This window comes from Hyposmocoma kahamanoa, unplaced genomic scaffold (assembly GCF_003589595.1).
Source record: "Hyposmocoma kahamanoa isolate Upper Pololo Valley unplaced genomic scaffold, ASM358959v1 76, whole genome shotgun sequence".
Lineage (NCBI taxonomy): Eukaryota > Metazoa > Arthropoda > Insecta > Lepidoptera > Cosmopterigidae > Hyposmocoma > Hyposmocoma kahamanoa.
In genome coordinates this window covers 10020465-10037919 of record NW_020653900.1, presented here as the reverse complement: position 1 = coordinate 10037919, position 17455 = coordinate 10020465, and the positions used below count along the sequence as shown (strand labels likewise).

The following is a 17455-nucleotide window of genomic DNA, read 5'->3' as shown; positions in this document are numbered from 1 at the left end:
ATCTCTTAAGTAATTCTCAGAGTAGTAGTTCATAGCTCCTGAGCCAATATAGACGGTAAAAAAAATGTTTTCTTGAATACTTTCAACGTATGTCAAATGTAATGTTTTTAATTTTCGAATTTAAATAGTTATTTCACTTGCTAACTCACCAATTCTTATACATTAAAAAAAATGAGCAAAGAAACTTCTGAAATGAAGTTTATTTTATAAAATGCCATCAAAGGGAAACAATAGTGTTGTAATAAAAGCAAAACAATATTTTTTTTAATTAAAAAAGTAAAGTTTAAAATTGTAACTTACCTTGTAAACTTATTCCCTTTAAATATAATTAATCGTTAAACAAACTTCACAAATATCACTTCTTTCACTTATTACTAATTTTTACCACTCGCAAACTAGTTTAAACAAAACTTTTTAATTAAAAAGATTATATCACCGTTTATATGAATTAGGGTTACGACACCTTCGCGAGGTATCGGAAAATTCTTTCGAATTCAGCACAAATGGCATACGTCCTTCACGGCGGTCGGGAGCATACTGAATGTACGCGCTCTCTGAAAGCTGAAACTATGCCGACTATATATACAATGTATGATTGTATACCTAATACAAAGCTACTTGGAGTGTTTCAAAAGCGTGGAAAACTTAAAATATTAACTTGTCTTCCACTTAAGTGTACAAATAATAACGATAATAGTGTACCAGATAACCTCACCTGTACTTTATCTCAAAGTACACGTAATATATACCCAAACCAGAACCAATTTACAAAAGTTCATTGCCAAATATGGTCCTACGGGAATCGAATCCGGGATCTTCTGATCCAGCGCCCACAGTGCTAATCGTTGTTCAATTGTTTTTTTATACGCAAGTCGTGGTATTAACCTACACGCCCATAACAGTTGTAATGCCACTCAGAGTTTTAAATCGCAAAGATCTGAGGAACACAGCCCCCGTGCCCGTCACCCTGAGACGTAAGTTGCCAAGTCCCATGTGCGTGTAATTTCGCCAGCGTCATAATTACCCTTAATTACACCAGCACCCTCACCAAAGTTCACTAAAATGACTGCTTAGCAGCAAGAAATAAGTAAGATGGCAGTACTTCCCTGGACGAACTCTTTTACAAGGAGCTCTACTAAACAAGAGTGTATTTTGAGTAAAATATTTTTTTGCTTGTTATCCGTCCATCGGTGTTACCATGCAGTTATCACAGGGTATCAAAAACAATATAAACTATATGAAACAAATTAACTTACTTATTTAAGCATAAAAAAGCTATCGACAATTTCTTCCGCTGAATCTTTAACTCTGTTCTGAATAGTTGTCATTTTGCAAATATGGCCGTAAACATGGCCGTTGGGTTCGCGGAGTAGCAAATCAATTTTCTTCCTTTTTTGTATTGGACATGAATTGAATCTATTAATTAATATGACTGTATTTATCACACTAAAAGTCATCAGTATCACAAAAAAACGAGATCATACATCTAATTTTCCAAAGATCTCAAGGGGAAAATTTATCCGGTACATTACCGATAACATAAGCAACCACACCAATTAGGCTACGATCACCTCACTAGCCCCACAAAACCCTAAAAAATAGTTACCATAGAGGACAGAATTTTATATTTAGGTTAATTTAAGGTAACTATAATACTATGGAGGGTTTTACATTGCCGATTCGAATAACATACAAAATTAATGAAATAGGAAATCAATTTTTACTAATGGAACCACAGATTTTATCATTGCCCCGCGACATATAAACAAACTGTCAGAATTCTCGATTAAAAATTAAGCCCCTTGGCTGTTAACAAACAAGCGCGACACGCCGCGGCAGGCACCGCCTTATCACCCATCTCCAGTCTAAATATCGCTAGGCATTAGGCATTATTATTAAGCAACGAATTTTCGTTAAGTACTTCACATCTTAATCTGTGACTTCTGTCAAATTAGTTATAACAATAAGTTATGTGTATAGAGTGCATAAATTATATCCACACTTGTAATTTTATCTACGGTGGTGTTTTGTATCGTGATTAAGTCTTATTTTAGTTAATTTTATTAAATTGTCTATTTATCGCAACCACTTTTTTTATTACAAAAAACGAAAGTAAACTTTATGCCGAAGCAATACGGTCGCTTCTTCTTTGGAGAACAGAGCAAAAAAATCGCGAATTCGTCATCGTTCAACTATTAACCGCTAGATGAAAGCACATTGATTGTTCAATATAAAATCAAAACGTTGTAACTTGCAATAATAAGTGTTTATAGTATTGAACTTTCAACGATGTGCCAACAGGCTAAAGTTTAAATTCTATTAACAGTCCAGATTTTTTTATTTCTTTTCAATTTGAAACTACGACCAATCAATATCAAGATTTCGTAGTGTTGAAAATTATTGATATGTGAGTTTTGACGACAGTGGCCCTGATAATAATTGTGGCTTAGGGCACTTCCATTGTTTTTTCTTCCGTGGGTATTTCCATTGAAATTTATCAATGAACAGGCCACATCTGCACAATAGCTTATTTTACAAAATAGAAGTTTAAAAATTCGCCGATCGAAATAACTTTTTAATGCTTAAATAGGAGAATATAAGACGTATGTATGCACATATTGTTTCGTGTAGTGCGTAGTATTTTTATGTTTTTCATGTGATAAAAGCACTTTTGACATATGATCTCGTATGTGGCTTTATTATAATATGAATTTCTGATTTAGTGCCATAATTTCGTGAGCATTAATTTAGTGTGTGACCTTGAGTATAAACCCGGTACATAAAATATCCACAGACAGAGTGAATTCGGTGTTTAGGCGTAATTCCGCCATTAGTTGCGGCTGCCCACCCTCGCAACATGCCACCACCTAGTGAAGAAGTACGTTTTAAAGCCGTTATACACAACTATGGAACGAACACAAAAGTAAGGCCTGGACCTATCAATTAATACCGTAAAAAAATCGTTTTTTTCTGTATGTCTACCCAGGGCTACCGCTCTTCCAACTGAGGTACAGACCGGGTCTAGGTCTGTGGTGGGTCTGTGGCTTTTACCCTGTGCTTTTACCTCTTTCAGGTTGTCTCGATTTATTACTATAAACTGCCTGTTCTGTGTGCCTGCCTGACAGTCATCTTCACAAAGTCACAAATTAATTTAATAACATTCCGGTCGATATTACGCAGTATATTAAATGTTATTATTACACAGCTTCTGTGTACTTGGCAAAAATCCGTAGTAGGAACCCGTTTAGTTCTTACAGGTTGTCTCTGCGGTTGTCTCTTGTCTCTGCTGTCTAAGTGGTTATTTTTTAATTAAGTTAGTTTTTAAAATTAACTATAGGAAAAATATTCAATACAAGCGCAGCCATTTTGCACGATTTAACCTACACTGAGTTCGCGGAGTAGTAAGTTAATTTATTTCCATTTTTATTAATAGCATGGTAGTAAAGCATCATCATATTTATTGCAAAACATTATATATATTTTCAATAAAAAATAAACATGCATTACCATTTTAATGGTTCTAGCAATAGGGCCGCATGTTATACTCTGTTTTTTTGCCTTTTGTTTCTTTTTTGTGCAGTAAACGTAAAACTATACAAAAAGAATGATAGCGAAAACAGACCCAATAATTATAAAATCGGCATAGAGCCGTTCATGAACTTTGCTGATATGATTTTACGTTTTTGTTACCAATTTAATTTTGTATATTTTTAGAAGTCGGGAATAAACAAATTGTAATACAATGTATTTTAGAATAAATGTAAGAACACAACGCAATTGATTCAGTTCGTCCATAGATTATAATAACGTTCTTGTACGTATGTTGTCTATGATATGTGTACAAATGTCATTGACTTACAAATAAATGGACGACGGGTCTAATACAAAAACCACGAAAAAAAGTCCCAAGTCAACCTATTTAAACGTAGTGACATGTATCTAAAGGAATATGAAAAAGCTAAAATGTTGAATTTAAATTGTAATGTCATCGCAGTACTGTCTAATTTTGCTTGCTTCGCTGTCAGTCGAACAAACGAAAACTAAAGCGTGAATGACGCTCTGTATACGATTTTAACGCCCTATAAGTTCGGACACTTTTTAGCGCGGACCCGACGTCCATATAATTGTAAGTCAATGACAAATATTTACTTCCAAGGAACAACCAAAATTTCTTAGGGAAATCTGCCTTACGAACGAGTAATAATATAATAATAATAGAGTTGTGACAATTGCAAGTGTAATTTGCTTACCCTATTACATGAGTATTTAATTACACCTATATATCTTGTCAAGGGTATTTAAATATATCTAATAAAGTAATTATATCTTTATTTTATAAAGATGTAATTTTCAGTTTCGGTCTAGGCAATGTCGTTGTATGAACTACAGAAAACGCCATTTTGGGCGTAGTTCTTCTAACCTCTTTGTTATTTTTTCGCCTCCATATCATTCGACGTCACGGTTGACAGATTACTTTTATACCCTGATGTGATGGCGCTACTATTGATAAGAAAAATCTTTAAAATTGCGCATCATCGTTAGGACCAACACTTAACTTATACAATACTACTTGCCTCTATTTTTTCTAAATAAGAAAAGGATTTGACACAAGCGCAGTTCAACTAAACAAGCAGAGATATTTTAGTAGCAGTAGAGCTCCTTATGAAAGAGTTCGTCCAGGGAAGTACTGCCACCGTATCAGTTTCTGCCGCCAAGCAGTAATGTCAGCATTACTGTGCCGGTTTTATAATAATAATAATAACGCACACACTCAACATAGCCCCGCACTAGGGAAACCCTGTGTCGCGGGTGCCATGGACACACACATAGACAACCACAAATTACACCCAAACTCACGAGAGAAATAAATGTAGGCCATACAAATATTTCTCCCGGCCCGGGAATCGAACCCGGGGACCTCTGCGTGGCAGTCCGGTATGGTAACCGTTCGGCCACGGAGGCAGTTGAAGGGTAAGTGCTGGTGAAATTACAGGCACATGGGACTTGTCAATTTATGTGTCAGGGTGACGGGCGCAGTGGCAGTGCGCCTCAGATCTTTGCGATTTAAAAAGCCGACTGTCTGTATATATATATATCGGAGCCAGTTATCACTTCAAACGTAATAGATAGACAGATAGATAAAAATTTATAGTGTTAGCACCACATACATGGAGAGCTTATAGGACAAAAATTAAACACATTAGCAAAGTAACAATTGGCGGTCTTATCGCTTACAGCGATCTCTACCAGACAACCTTAGGATGGAAAGAGACTAAACATACATATAGAAATTATTAAACAGAACATTATACTTGTAAATATACGGCTCATTAAAATGGGCCGTCGCCCGGCTGCAGTGCGGTCGACGCGCGGGCCGCCGCGTAGACCAAATTCAAGCCAGGCTAGCTCGCGTGCCCGGAATGCTCATTTAAATTAAAACGTAAAAGATAAAGAAATAGAGCGTATTTTGCTATGATAGTTAGGCGCACGCGGTCGCTGCGCGGCGGTAACGCGGACTCCGCTCTTCGACCGCGCGGGGTGAGCGCGATCGCGACGGTCTCCATGGCAGTGCCCCAGTGCCCCTCAGATCTTTGCGATTTAAAACTCTGAGTGGCACTGCAACTGCGGTAGTCTGTGCGTTACTTACTATCGAGCGCACGACTTGTATCTCGCTGTCGGAACACCTCCGTGGGCATAATCTACCTTGGTAAACTTGGAAGTCCCTACATAGGCTGCGGACTCAAGTCGACCGAAGCAAGGAGTGCATGCACGGGTGTGGTTACAGCTCGGAGAGCGCATGTCCGTGTGGTGTCTCTTCCCACAATACAGTGAATAACAACATCTCTCGCCAGGGCTGGTAACTGTAAAGATATCTAACTAGGTGATAAAACTTCTATAAGATTTTTCATAGATGGCGCTATGACTAAAAAGTCGTTGAAAAAACTAAATACAAAGATACGACGCAAGCACGTAGAAAAATTTGTTAGGTCCACTGATTCGTTCCGTGGCTTAGTTGGAATAGCGTCTGGCATGGTACGCTAGAAGACGTCGGTTCGAATCCGGTCGGATCGAAGGAATTTTTTATGAGTGTTCGATCTTTGTATTAATAATTATAACAAACTAGTGGAGTAAATTTACACAAAAAATAATTGAATATCGATGCAATAAAAATTTAAATACAATGATTAGCGACATCTCTAACCGGGGCTGGTAACTGTAAAAATATCTAACTGGGTGATTAAACTTTCATAAGATTTCTCATAGATGGCGCTACGACTAAAAGTCGTTGAAAAAACCAAATACAAAGATACGACGCAAGCGCATAGAAAAATTCGTGAGGTCCGCTGATTCGTTCCGTGGCGTAATTGGTATAGCGTCTGGCACGGTAAGCTAGAATATGTCAGTTCTCGAATCCGGCCGGATCTGAGTGTTCGATCTTTGTATTAATAATTATAACAAACTAGTGGAATAATTTCACAAAAAATAATTGAATATCAATTCAATAAAAAAATTAAAAAAACATGTTTACGCAATCCATATATAAATCGAATACAAACATTTTGAAGACGCTCAAGTTTATCTAGCTGGTCCTCCGAGGGATCAAGGTAGCTCGGCATAGTCGAGGACTAAAAGCAACAAAGATTGTGCTAGCGCAATTTTAGTAGTAGTAGGTAAGAAGTTACGTAGCCGCTTTAACGATGCAGCCGAAGCATACAACTTACGGCTGACAGCTTGTAGCTGCGGATCCTAACTCAGAGAATTGTCCATGATTATTCCCAAATTTTTTACCGTAAGGCTAAAAGGAATGTCAAAACCTTCAAAATTTATCTTAAGAAGTGCGCTCAAGTCTACTTTGGATAGTAATCAGGACTCTACTATCATCACCTGAGTTTTGATAGGATTAACAGAAAGTCCAAATGCCTCACTCCACTCCGTAACACGGCGCAGGTAATGTAACAGAATTTGGTGTATTGTTAACGTAATTTGCTTTACGAGAGGATAAATCTTAGTGTTTTTCTCTCAACGTCTCCCTTACCCTTTTTTTGGTGATGTGCAGATTACTAGAAACGGCAAATTCTTTTACGGCCATAACCCGACGATACGTATATATTTTAGATGCGAAAAAATGTTTTAATTTCCAAAATATATATCTATACAGTTTGTGAACACTAATGCATGACCGAAAGTACTTACAGCATTGTCGATAATACACTTATCGTTATTGCATGTATTGAATTAATGTGGTCTAGAACAAGCAGAGCGCAAGGGCGCATTCCCATTACGTCGTAACGTTTTATTTATCGCGACTGTCGCATTTAGCCTGTTCCCATATCACGACTATCTGTCGTGACTGTGTTCGTGGATGTTTATTTTATCGTTAAACGACTGTCGTATCTAGCAGTTCCTACTAGATCGGGTTCGGGGTCGAGATTTGTGTCGACGGTTCACGGCAGCCGCCTTGTCGTTTGAACGACAGAATCGTTTGAAGCTGCGATTATTTGTCGTCACATTTTTATCATGACGTTTTATTTGTCGTCTGAAAACTGTCGTTCTAGCTCGTCCCATTGTCACGACAGTCTGTCGTCGTAACGTCAAAAAAGTCGTGCACGACAATTTATCGTGTTGTTCTATGTGTTGACAACTTCATTTAAATATACAAGCCACGACCTAATGGAAACGCGCTCTCAAATGTACAGTTTAGTGCACTCAGCAGGTTAACCGCATTAAGGGGTTTATTAGTCTGGTAACATTAATATGCGGGTTACCAGTGGGTTTGCAGTGTTGCCACTTCAATCACTTCTAATTAACCATAAAACTTTAAACAGTTTTCCCGTTTAAATAACAGTTTCTTTGGTAAATTAAGAAGTGGTTTGTGTTAATACTAGACATAACTGGCTTTACCATATCAGTTAGCCGTGACCATAGGACCTAAAGAAGCTAACAAGTATATGTGATTTGGGTCCGAAAAACATTTCCAATACTTTCTACAAGTGCCTTTCTTTTGTCCCGATGTAAACGAGCGTACACTCCGTTACAATATTGTTACAGATGAAAAGTCGAGTCCCAAACAGATCTCCAGGGACACCGGGGCTCTAGAAAATGAAGAAACCGTTTTCTGAGGCTGTCAATGATAAACCCCTAGAGAAGTAAGGATGAAGTGGTTACTTAACGGGATTGGTTCTGCTGAATTAAGATTGACATGTCAATTAAAAACCTCATCATTTTAATTCTGAATTCTTTATTTTTATGCTTGTCTTGAAGTTATATAATTCAGTGATTTAGCAGCAGTAGTTGTACTTTGTGAAAGAATTCGTCCAAGAAAGTACTGCCACCATACCTACTTCTGCCGCCAAGTAGTAATGTTGTTTATCTTCTTCTAGGCGTGTCGACTGTCGTTTACTGAGATAGCATTATCAGTTGCGTTGTACGGGTCCTCGCGTGTGCAGGTGTAGGGACACGCAGGGCAGCGCAAAAGATGTGCCATTGTCACGGACATGCACTCTCCGAGCTGTAACCACACCCGTGCATGCACTCCTTGTTTCGGTCGACTTGGGTCCGCAGCCTATTTAGGGACTTCCAAGTTTACCAAGGTAGATTATGCCCAGGAGGGAGGTGTTCCGACAGCGAGATGTGTGACGCCGTAGGGTAATGTTTTTTATGATGTGTCCCTTGTGACGGGACAAGCAAGTCGTGCGCTCGATAGTAAGTGACACACTGACTATAGCAGTTGCAGTGCCACTCAAGAGTTTTAAATCGCAAAGATCTGAGGGGCACTGGGGCACTGCGGTCGAAGAGCGGAGCCGCGTTACCGCCGCGCAGCGACCGCGTGCGCTTAACTATCATAGCAAAATACGCTCTATTTCTTTAGCTTTTACGTTTTAATTTAAATGAGCGTTCCGGGCACGCGGGCTAGCCTGGCTTGAATTTGGTCTACGAGGCGGCCCGCGCGTCGACCGCACTGCGGCCGGGCGACGGTCCATTTTAATGAGAGGAATTTAAATGTTGTTGCATAATAAATAGAATTAAAGTACATGAAGGCGTCGTAACTGGGCGGTCGCCGCGCGAAAACTTTCTTCTCGTGTAACTGGGCGCTAACACTGATACATGAGCTAATAAATTTGTGTATGTTTGTCATATGTATATATTATAATCCTTTATATGTATATACAAGTGTACAAAATGAAGCCAAGAATTTTCTTGGAAAATTGTAGGAATAATGGCTCGCAGGCATGTCAGTAAGAGATTCAAGCAATAATAACCACGTCTTTACTTTTATATCTACATCAAACCGACTTAAAAGCATTGTGTTTGTGGGTTCCCCAAGCAAACTATGTATGTGGGTTCCCCAAGCAAAGTATGTTTGTGTGTCCGATCAGGTGCACGAATATCTGCTACAAGGCGACAGGCTGCTTACTGAAGGAAAGAAATTTAACATAAGTCATTTTGGTGGTTTTCGTCATTAACTCTTCAACAAAAAACATATTATTTTACGAAAAAAATATTTTTTTTTAAGTTCTTTGTACTAATTATTATAACCTATAAACATTATATCTACCCGTTACGGGTGGCTTCTGTAAGCATATACGTGATAATTTATAATTTATTTATGATTAGTTGGTTTTATTTCAGAATCACAAATAAAATTCAAATAATTTTCGGTATACAATACTACAGTTTATACTAGGTTAAAACAATACACAAAAACCAAAGTTGTGTTAACTCATCGTGAAACAGCGAGTATTTTCAGATCGTTTGTTTCACTTTTCGTTAAATTGAAACAAATGGAAGGTAGGCGATTACAAATCCAAAAAACATGAGGCCAAATCTGCAGATATTATTAATTCAATACATTCTTTAAGGAGTCAGAAATCATGTCTAGGATATATCTTGCTTCTGTATACTATATACTCTTTTTTGTGATACCAAGTGCCTGGACGAACTAATCATGTGCATTGTATGCATTACGTCTGTACCCAATACAATGTAAAAATAACAGATTAAGCTCTGCTGCATACGCAGTCCGTAGAATACATGAACTTACCGATGTTGCTACTTCTAGACTAGTTTACTTTAGTTACTTTCACAGTATAATGTCCTACGGGATTCTCATGTGGGGTAAAGCGGCAGATATACAAACCACATTTGTGTTGCAAAAACGAGCAATTCCTTCTGTGTACCATCTAGGCTCTCGGGTTTCTCTCAGAGAAAAGTTTAAGGAGACTGGTATCATGACTGTGGCATCGCAGTACATTTACTCAAATATTTTGTATGCCCGTAAAAATATACATAATTTCATTAAGAAAGAAGATATTCATAATATTAACCTTAGAACTAAGTCCATACTCACGGTATCACGATTTCGTTTAACTAAGGTGAACGATTCTTTTATGGGGAACTGTATACGCTTTTACAACAAGATTCCGGAGAATATATTCAGATTAACATTTCCTAAGTTTAAAACTTACATTAAGTATTTTAATTGAAAAGTCATATTACAAAATTGAAGAGTATGTTTTAGATAAAGAAGTATAGAAAGAAAACAAGAGTCTAGATTCCACACAATTATGATTCAAAGTATAGGTATTCCATAGCATTTAATTTTATTTGAAAAGAGCAATCCCTAAAGTTTCTCGACGTTCTTCTCAGGGAGGTCAGCGTAGTGAACGAGCAGTAGCTTAAAAAATAATGACGTTTTCAAGTGTAAAAATTTTATTACCTATGGAATAAATTATTATTTGACTTTAACTTTGTTCGCATCAATCAATCAAAAAAAAAAAATCAAAAATCAAAATAATCTTTATTTCATAGGTAAGCATTATTACACTTGAAATCGTCACAATGGTTAAACTCTACCGCTCATTCGTAAGGCAGATTCCCCTGAGAAGAATGAGCAAGAAACTCTAGGGGTTGCTCTTTGTAAATAACATTTACAATATTTTTTTATTTGAAACATCAGATTGAGACTACCTCCATGAGCTAAACGGGTTACTACCACGGATTTTTGTCATCCAAGTACGCAGAAGTTGTATAATAACCTTTAGTATAAAGTTTTTGTTTCACTATAGTTTTAAACCTCGTGAAAGGCAAATTTTGTATATCAACCGGAATCTTGTTATAGAAGCGTATACATTGCCCCTTAAATGATTGTTTGACTTTGTGAAGACGACTATCAAGAAAAGCTAGTTTATTTTTATTCCTCGTATTAATGTTATGTCTGTCACTATTTTTCATAAAGAAATTACTATTCCTTTTAACATAAATTATATTTTCATAAATGTATTGTGAGGCTAGTGTAAGAATGTTAATTTCCTTAAACTTATCTCTCAAAGATACTTTGGGGCCCAGATTGTAAATTGCCCTAACTGCACGTTTCTGCAGGACAAAGATTCTATTGATATCGGCGGCATTACCCCAAAGCAAAATGCCGTGTCTATGTTCTAGTGTGCTGTCAAATCCTATAGTCCTCCGAGACGTGGTGTTTATATCGACACCACATTATCACTTTAGAACGTCTCCACTTTAAATGCCTCCACTCCAATATGAACATCAGATGGTCCGATTGAGTGCGTAATACTCGTCCTGCGACGAGCCAATAACGATGGCGTTAAAGCTTATTTAATGCGTCGACAGCTTCGGTGGTGCGGTCACGTATCACATATGGCGGAGGACAGACTGGCAAAGTGAATCTTCTACTGGAAGTTCACAGTAGAAGAAGGGTAAGGGTGCTGGTGAAATTACAGGCACATGGGACTTGTCAACTTACGTGTAAAGATGACGGGCGCAGTGGTAGTGCCCCTCAGATCTTTGCAATTTAAAGCTCTGAGTGGCACTGTAACTGTTATGGACAGGCGTGTACCATCAGGTGCACGACTTGTTCGTCCCGTCACTTGATATTATAAAAAAAATTGTATATTTATAACCATCAGTGTAAAGTTTTTGTTTCACTATAATAATTATTTATTTATTTAATAGTTTATTGTACAGGAAAAATACAACAAGTCACAAAGAATACAAGCGAAATTAAAAACAAAAGGTTCTGCTTATTTCTAATAGAAATTTCTTTCTGCAGACCTAAATACAGGACACTATAACTAAAAGAACATGCATACGTGCACAACAAAACAAGGAAAAAAATAATATAATAATATTAAATTGTTATAAATTATATAAATACTTAGATAAATACATATTTTATAATATAATATCTAAGATATGGATGGAATAGTAGATAAATAATGCTCTTTAACTCTCACTTTAAAAATAGCTAACGATTTACTTTCGTGTACAGTAATAGGATAATTTTATAATTCTTGAGTGGTAAATTTTGATATCGACCGGAATCTTACAAAATACATATAATAATTTGTGATTTTGTGAAGACAGCTGTCAAGAACAGCCAGTTCATTCTTATTCATCATATTAATGTTATGTATGGCACTATTTAAAAAAAACACAATTCTCCCTAACATAAATTACATTTTCATAAATGTACTAGTGGCGCTAGTGTAAGAACGTAAAACGTTTAAACTTATTTTTCAAACACACTCTATTCTTTTCTTCCGATGCATTGACTTACAAATAAATGGACGACGGGTCTAATACAAAAACCACGAAAAAAATGTCCCAAGTCAACCTATTTAAACGTAGTGACATGTAAAGGAATATGAAAAAGCTGAAACGTTGAATTTAAATTGTAATGTCATCGCAGTACTGTCTAATTTTGCTTGCTTCGCTGTCAGTCGAACAAACGAAGACTAAAGCGTGAATGACGCTCTGTATACGATTTTAACGCCCTATAAGTTTAGACACTTGTTAGCGCGGACACGACGTCCATATACATAATTGTAAGTCAATGTTCCGATGGCAGTATTATTATTTTATATGACGTTTGTGGTTTTTCAGATTTTGAAAGTCAAAGTCGATTTTTTATCATGAAAACTTTGAGAGCACGTCACTCTGTATCTTTTTAAAGTTTTGTGTAACTCGAAAAAACATCTCACACATTATAAGATTCTCAACCAGTTCGTCTAAGTAAAATAAGGATATGTCATTATTAACGGTAGTTTTAATCAAAGATGAAAGATTTAGAATGTATAATATTGTAACCAATACCGAATATTCGTACGTACGAAAATTGGCACGAAACAAACCATTTATTAAATTCAGTTCCGATAAATAATTTTTTGCAATTAAATAAAAAGGTACTTTAGTTTCAAAGTTCAAAATTTAATTTTACGACGTAACGAAGAAAGTAATTCTTTATTTTACCTCAGTTTTAGTAACTCTTGTTATTTTAATTAGTTTGCAAATTTAATGATAAGTACTAGATTGAGTTTGTTAGCGTTCACGAGTAATGTTGCAGACGGCTATTGGACGGGGCAGATATATAAATATTTTTAGTCATTTTCTATCACTCATTGTTTATGTATTTTTTGCCTATGGTTTGATCGTTTCTGTATTTCTGCTTAGCTAGTTTTTCTTTATTTAAATTAATTATAATTTTATTTTGCTTACTTTGACCCTAATTGTCCCACTACTCTGTAACAAGCAAACTACATAATAAGTAGGTCGTTTTCATTAGATATGATATTTTATTCTATACGCTTAGAATGTAATGTAGCATTTCCTTTGATCTTCTACATAAAGAAGTGAAAAATTGTGCTTTCGTGAACTTAAAATTTATGTTCAGCATTAATGAAAATTACCTACACGATAATTTATTGGTTTTTTTTCTTATTTTTTTCTCCTGGTTTTTATTGGTATTCCGTATTCCACCAAATAGCAAACAACAGGCGGAATACCGAATAGAAACCGAATATTCGTTTAAACTCTAGTTTAATGTCGTAACATTGTAAGTGCCACTGGCGTATGTCGTTAGAAATTGTACAAAACGCACGTGCTATCGCTTAAACTTGCTAAATCCCATAAATCTCTCATGGAATGGAGCCGATAATATATCGCCGCCTTTAACACTAATGGACGTAACTAACAATGTGGACGATAACGGATTGTTTACACACAATAACTTTTTTGTCGATACTTGATCGTCGGCGGGCGTGACATTTGATACCTGTTACTTTTCTAATCAGTTGGTACCTTTTTTATTGTTTATGTTACGGGCGACGATAAGACACGTTTAATATAAACACTTGAAACTCAAGAACCTAACATGGGCGATAACAGCACTTAAGTAGCTTTTGTTTAGACTACAGTTATGATAGTATTACGACGACTTTATTTGTTAATTTCTGAGTGCACTGAACACTTCTGAGAAATTTTCATAGTATTTTAGGCTTTAACTTCCAACTTTTGTATATTCACTTTATTAAGAAACAAAACATAGATAAAGATGACAAGCATTTAAATACCTATCGATTAACATATGAAAATAATGTGTAACTATTTTTAAAATAAATTAATAACAGTTGCGGGTAGCGACGAAAATCGCGAAAATTTGCGAAAATGGCGTAAAAAACCTATAAGTCGCGAGGAAGAAAATTGACGAATCCTATCACAACTCACAATGTAACGACCTAAGAAAGGTTTTAATACAACCTTTAGAGAATAAAGTTATGTGTTTGAGTGATATTTTACTCCAAAAATCATTTTAATAGTGAATAAGTTTTTTTCCAAAAAACAATCACTAGGTGCAATGACCTCCACTTTGACGACCTTTTTTCCAATATGATTGTGATTCCAATAAGATTGTGATTCCAATAAGATATCAAATGTTAAAGTTTTAACACCATCTAAAAAAGCACATCCTAACGATAATTTTGATATGTAACAATTACAGAAATTAATTAATAATGTCATCTATCACAATTAAAGTCTTCATCAAACACTAAACGTCAACAATCCAGCCAAAGTTTTTTTTCACATTTTTTTCTGATGTAAGGACGCATCGTGCATATTTTTTGTTTATACTAGAATATCGAGTATTTAACAGTGAAATACTAGTAAAAATTTGGTGTTAATACGTGTGGTAACACCAAAGTTTTTTGTAAAACAGTTCACCAATCGGGTACTGTAATTTACTGGTAATTATAGCTAAAAGGGACGTTCGACCGAAAAAATGAAGTATTTGACAGTTTAGTGGTAGGGAAAAACTCCGGCTGAATTGACAATCTATCAATGCCACATATTCTTAATTTAAATTTGCAATAGAGCGTCAGTTCTATACGATGCCGATAGATGGCGTTAGCCATTTTAAGCTATTAATAGAATAATAATAATTATATTCTGGGATGCATTTTAGCTATTTCTACTGTCAAGCAGTAATGCTTTGAAGGTGCTGGTGAAATTATTACCATATATGTATCCCACCTTATAAACAAACGAGGGTTATGAAATAATAGGCTGAAAAATTTTAATTTCGACATTGAAATGTGCTCTAATTGATTTTTTTAATTATAATTTATGCTGTCAGTAGCAGAATGGCTGTATACATCCAAATAATGAAAGAAAAACAAAACACCTTTTTTATTAACAACACTCTCTGTCTTTGATGATTTCCCGTCACTCCTTCTCAAACCCATCGAGATCGTCTTCCTTTCTCGGGCACCCAAAAAGTGACGACGTTCGCCCACTTCTCGAATTGCATCCGTCTAACGTGGCCCATAATTCCATTTGTTTTTCTCCCCACATCCATAATACCAGTTAATGAGTTACCAGACAGAATTTTCAGAATTTACGCCTACACAAAAATATTTACCAGAGATAATGATGGTATCGACAAAGCAAAAGTTGAGTATGTACTTGTCGGTTTTCATGTAGGTTTAAATAACGCCGAAAAAAAATGGAAACAAATTTTTTAAATAAATAAGGCCTCATCAAAGTTAACGAGATTCGTTGAATTTGGCAACATATTTACAAAAATAAACGATGATAAAAAATCGATTTGATATAAAAATACTTCTTGTCATCATAGGCAAGGTTGACCAAATGTGAAATGGACAAAAATAAATATACCTAAAACGTCTGATTTATATATGCCAAAATAACATGTTCTTTGGTTTATTAAACCTTGTTATTTGGGTATTAAACTAACTGCTGCAGAGAGCTGCGGTAGGGGCACTTTATAAAATGCAATATACTATAGAACATATTCTCCACTAAATAAAGTATACATTTCTTCAAACAACAAAAACAAAAGAGTAAAGCCGCGGTACGTCGCCTACGTCAGGTAAAGGTCGGCGACGCAGCGCGAAGTCACTAAGCGTCGCGTCGGCGACTTGTTCCGCCTCCAGCAAGGCAAAGTGTAACTTAGATTCTCAACAATAAGGTATATTTTTTTGAAAGGCATATTGCGTGGTAGATGCAATGTAGTATAGAATTTCATGTTTACTAAACAAAGTCGATATTTCTTTGAAAGCAAAGCAAAAAGCAGCGCTGCGTCGCCCTGCGCCGCCGACCGTCGCCTAGCGGCGCCGACGCAGCGCGGCTTTTCTCTTTTGATAGAATCAATATGTACTTTATTCAGTATATAATATGTTCTATATTATAATGCATTTTATAAAGTGCGCCTGGCGTAGCTCGACGTCTCCCGCGGCCGCTTGCTGCCGCCTCTACTGTGATCGTGTAGATTATTCATGCAAATAATATTGCATGGATGAGAAAGTCCAGGGTTTCATTACCGGTAGAACCAATTTCGGAAATGTACTTTTCTAAAGTGTTTTTGGCCTAAGTGTTGTGGGTAGTGCTGCGGAGCGACTTTGTAGGTCTTGGTTCACGGTTCGACTGTCGGTAGAACCAATTTTGAAAATGAACTTTTTCTAAAGTGTTTTTGGCCACCTAGGTATTTTGGGTAGTGCCGCAGAGCAAACTTCGTAGTCTTATGCTCCGAGTTCGACGCCCGGTAGAACCAATTTGAAAATGAACTTTTCTAAAGTGTTTTTGGTCTAGGTGTTCTGGGTAGTGCCGCGGAGCGAACTTTGTAGCTCTTGGTTCCGGGTTCGATTCCCGGTAGAACCAATTTTGAAAATGAAATGTTTTTGGCCGCCTAGTTATCTTGGGTAGTGCCGCGGAGCAAACTTCGTAGTCTTATATTATATTCGTAGTAGTAAATTGCATTTTATTGCGCCTACCGCAACTCTCTGCAGCCCGCCGTCGGTTACTGCATCTTCGTTTTCTTCGTTTGTTTAATGAAATGTTACCTTATTTTGTTGAGGATAAAATTTATCTTGCATTGCTCGCTTGAATGCAGCCCGCTCCGCGTCGCGTAGCGTCTACGCGATATGAATCAAGCCTAGGGTAGTGAGTTTCTCAAGTCATGTTACTGCTGTACTCTTTAATTTGGTCGCATATTAGCTGTCATTTTTTAAAGGCTGGATTTTAGGTTGTTTATCGTAGGAAAATTGTTTAATGTTAAATGTGTTATTTATTATTAAAAATCTTTAATTAAATATCATGTTTATTATAATTATTAATACAAAGATCGAACACTCACAAAAAA

General features: G+C 36.3%; 1 protein-coding gene across 1 annotated transcript in view; it reads right to left on the bottom strand.

Moving 5' to 3' along the window:
• LOC113232408 (octopamine receptor 1-like) overlaps window positions 1-374 on the bottom strand; it is a 169235-nt gene extending 168861 nt beyond the window's left edge. Inside the window, exon 1 of the mRNA XM_026467115.1 lies at window positions 301-374. The gene's annotated coding sequence lies outside the window, so the exon portion shown is untranslated. The remainder of the gene's footprint in view (window positions 1-300) is intronic.
• Between the last annotated feature and the right edge of the window lie 17081 nt (window positions 375-17455).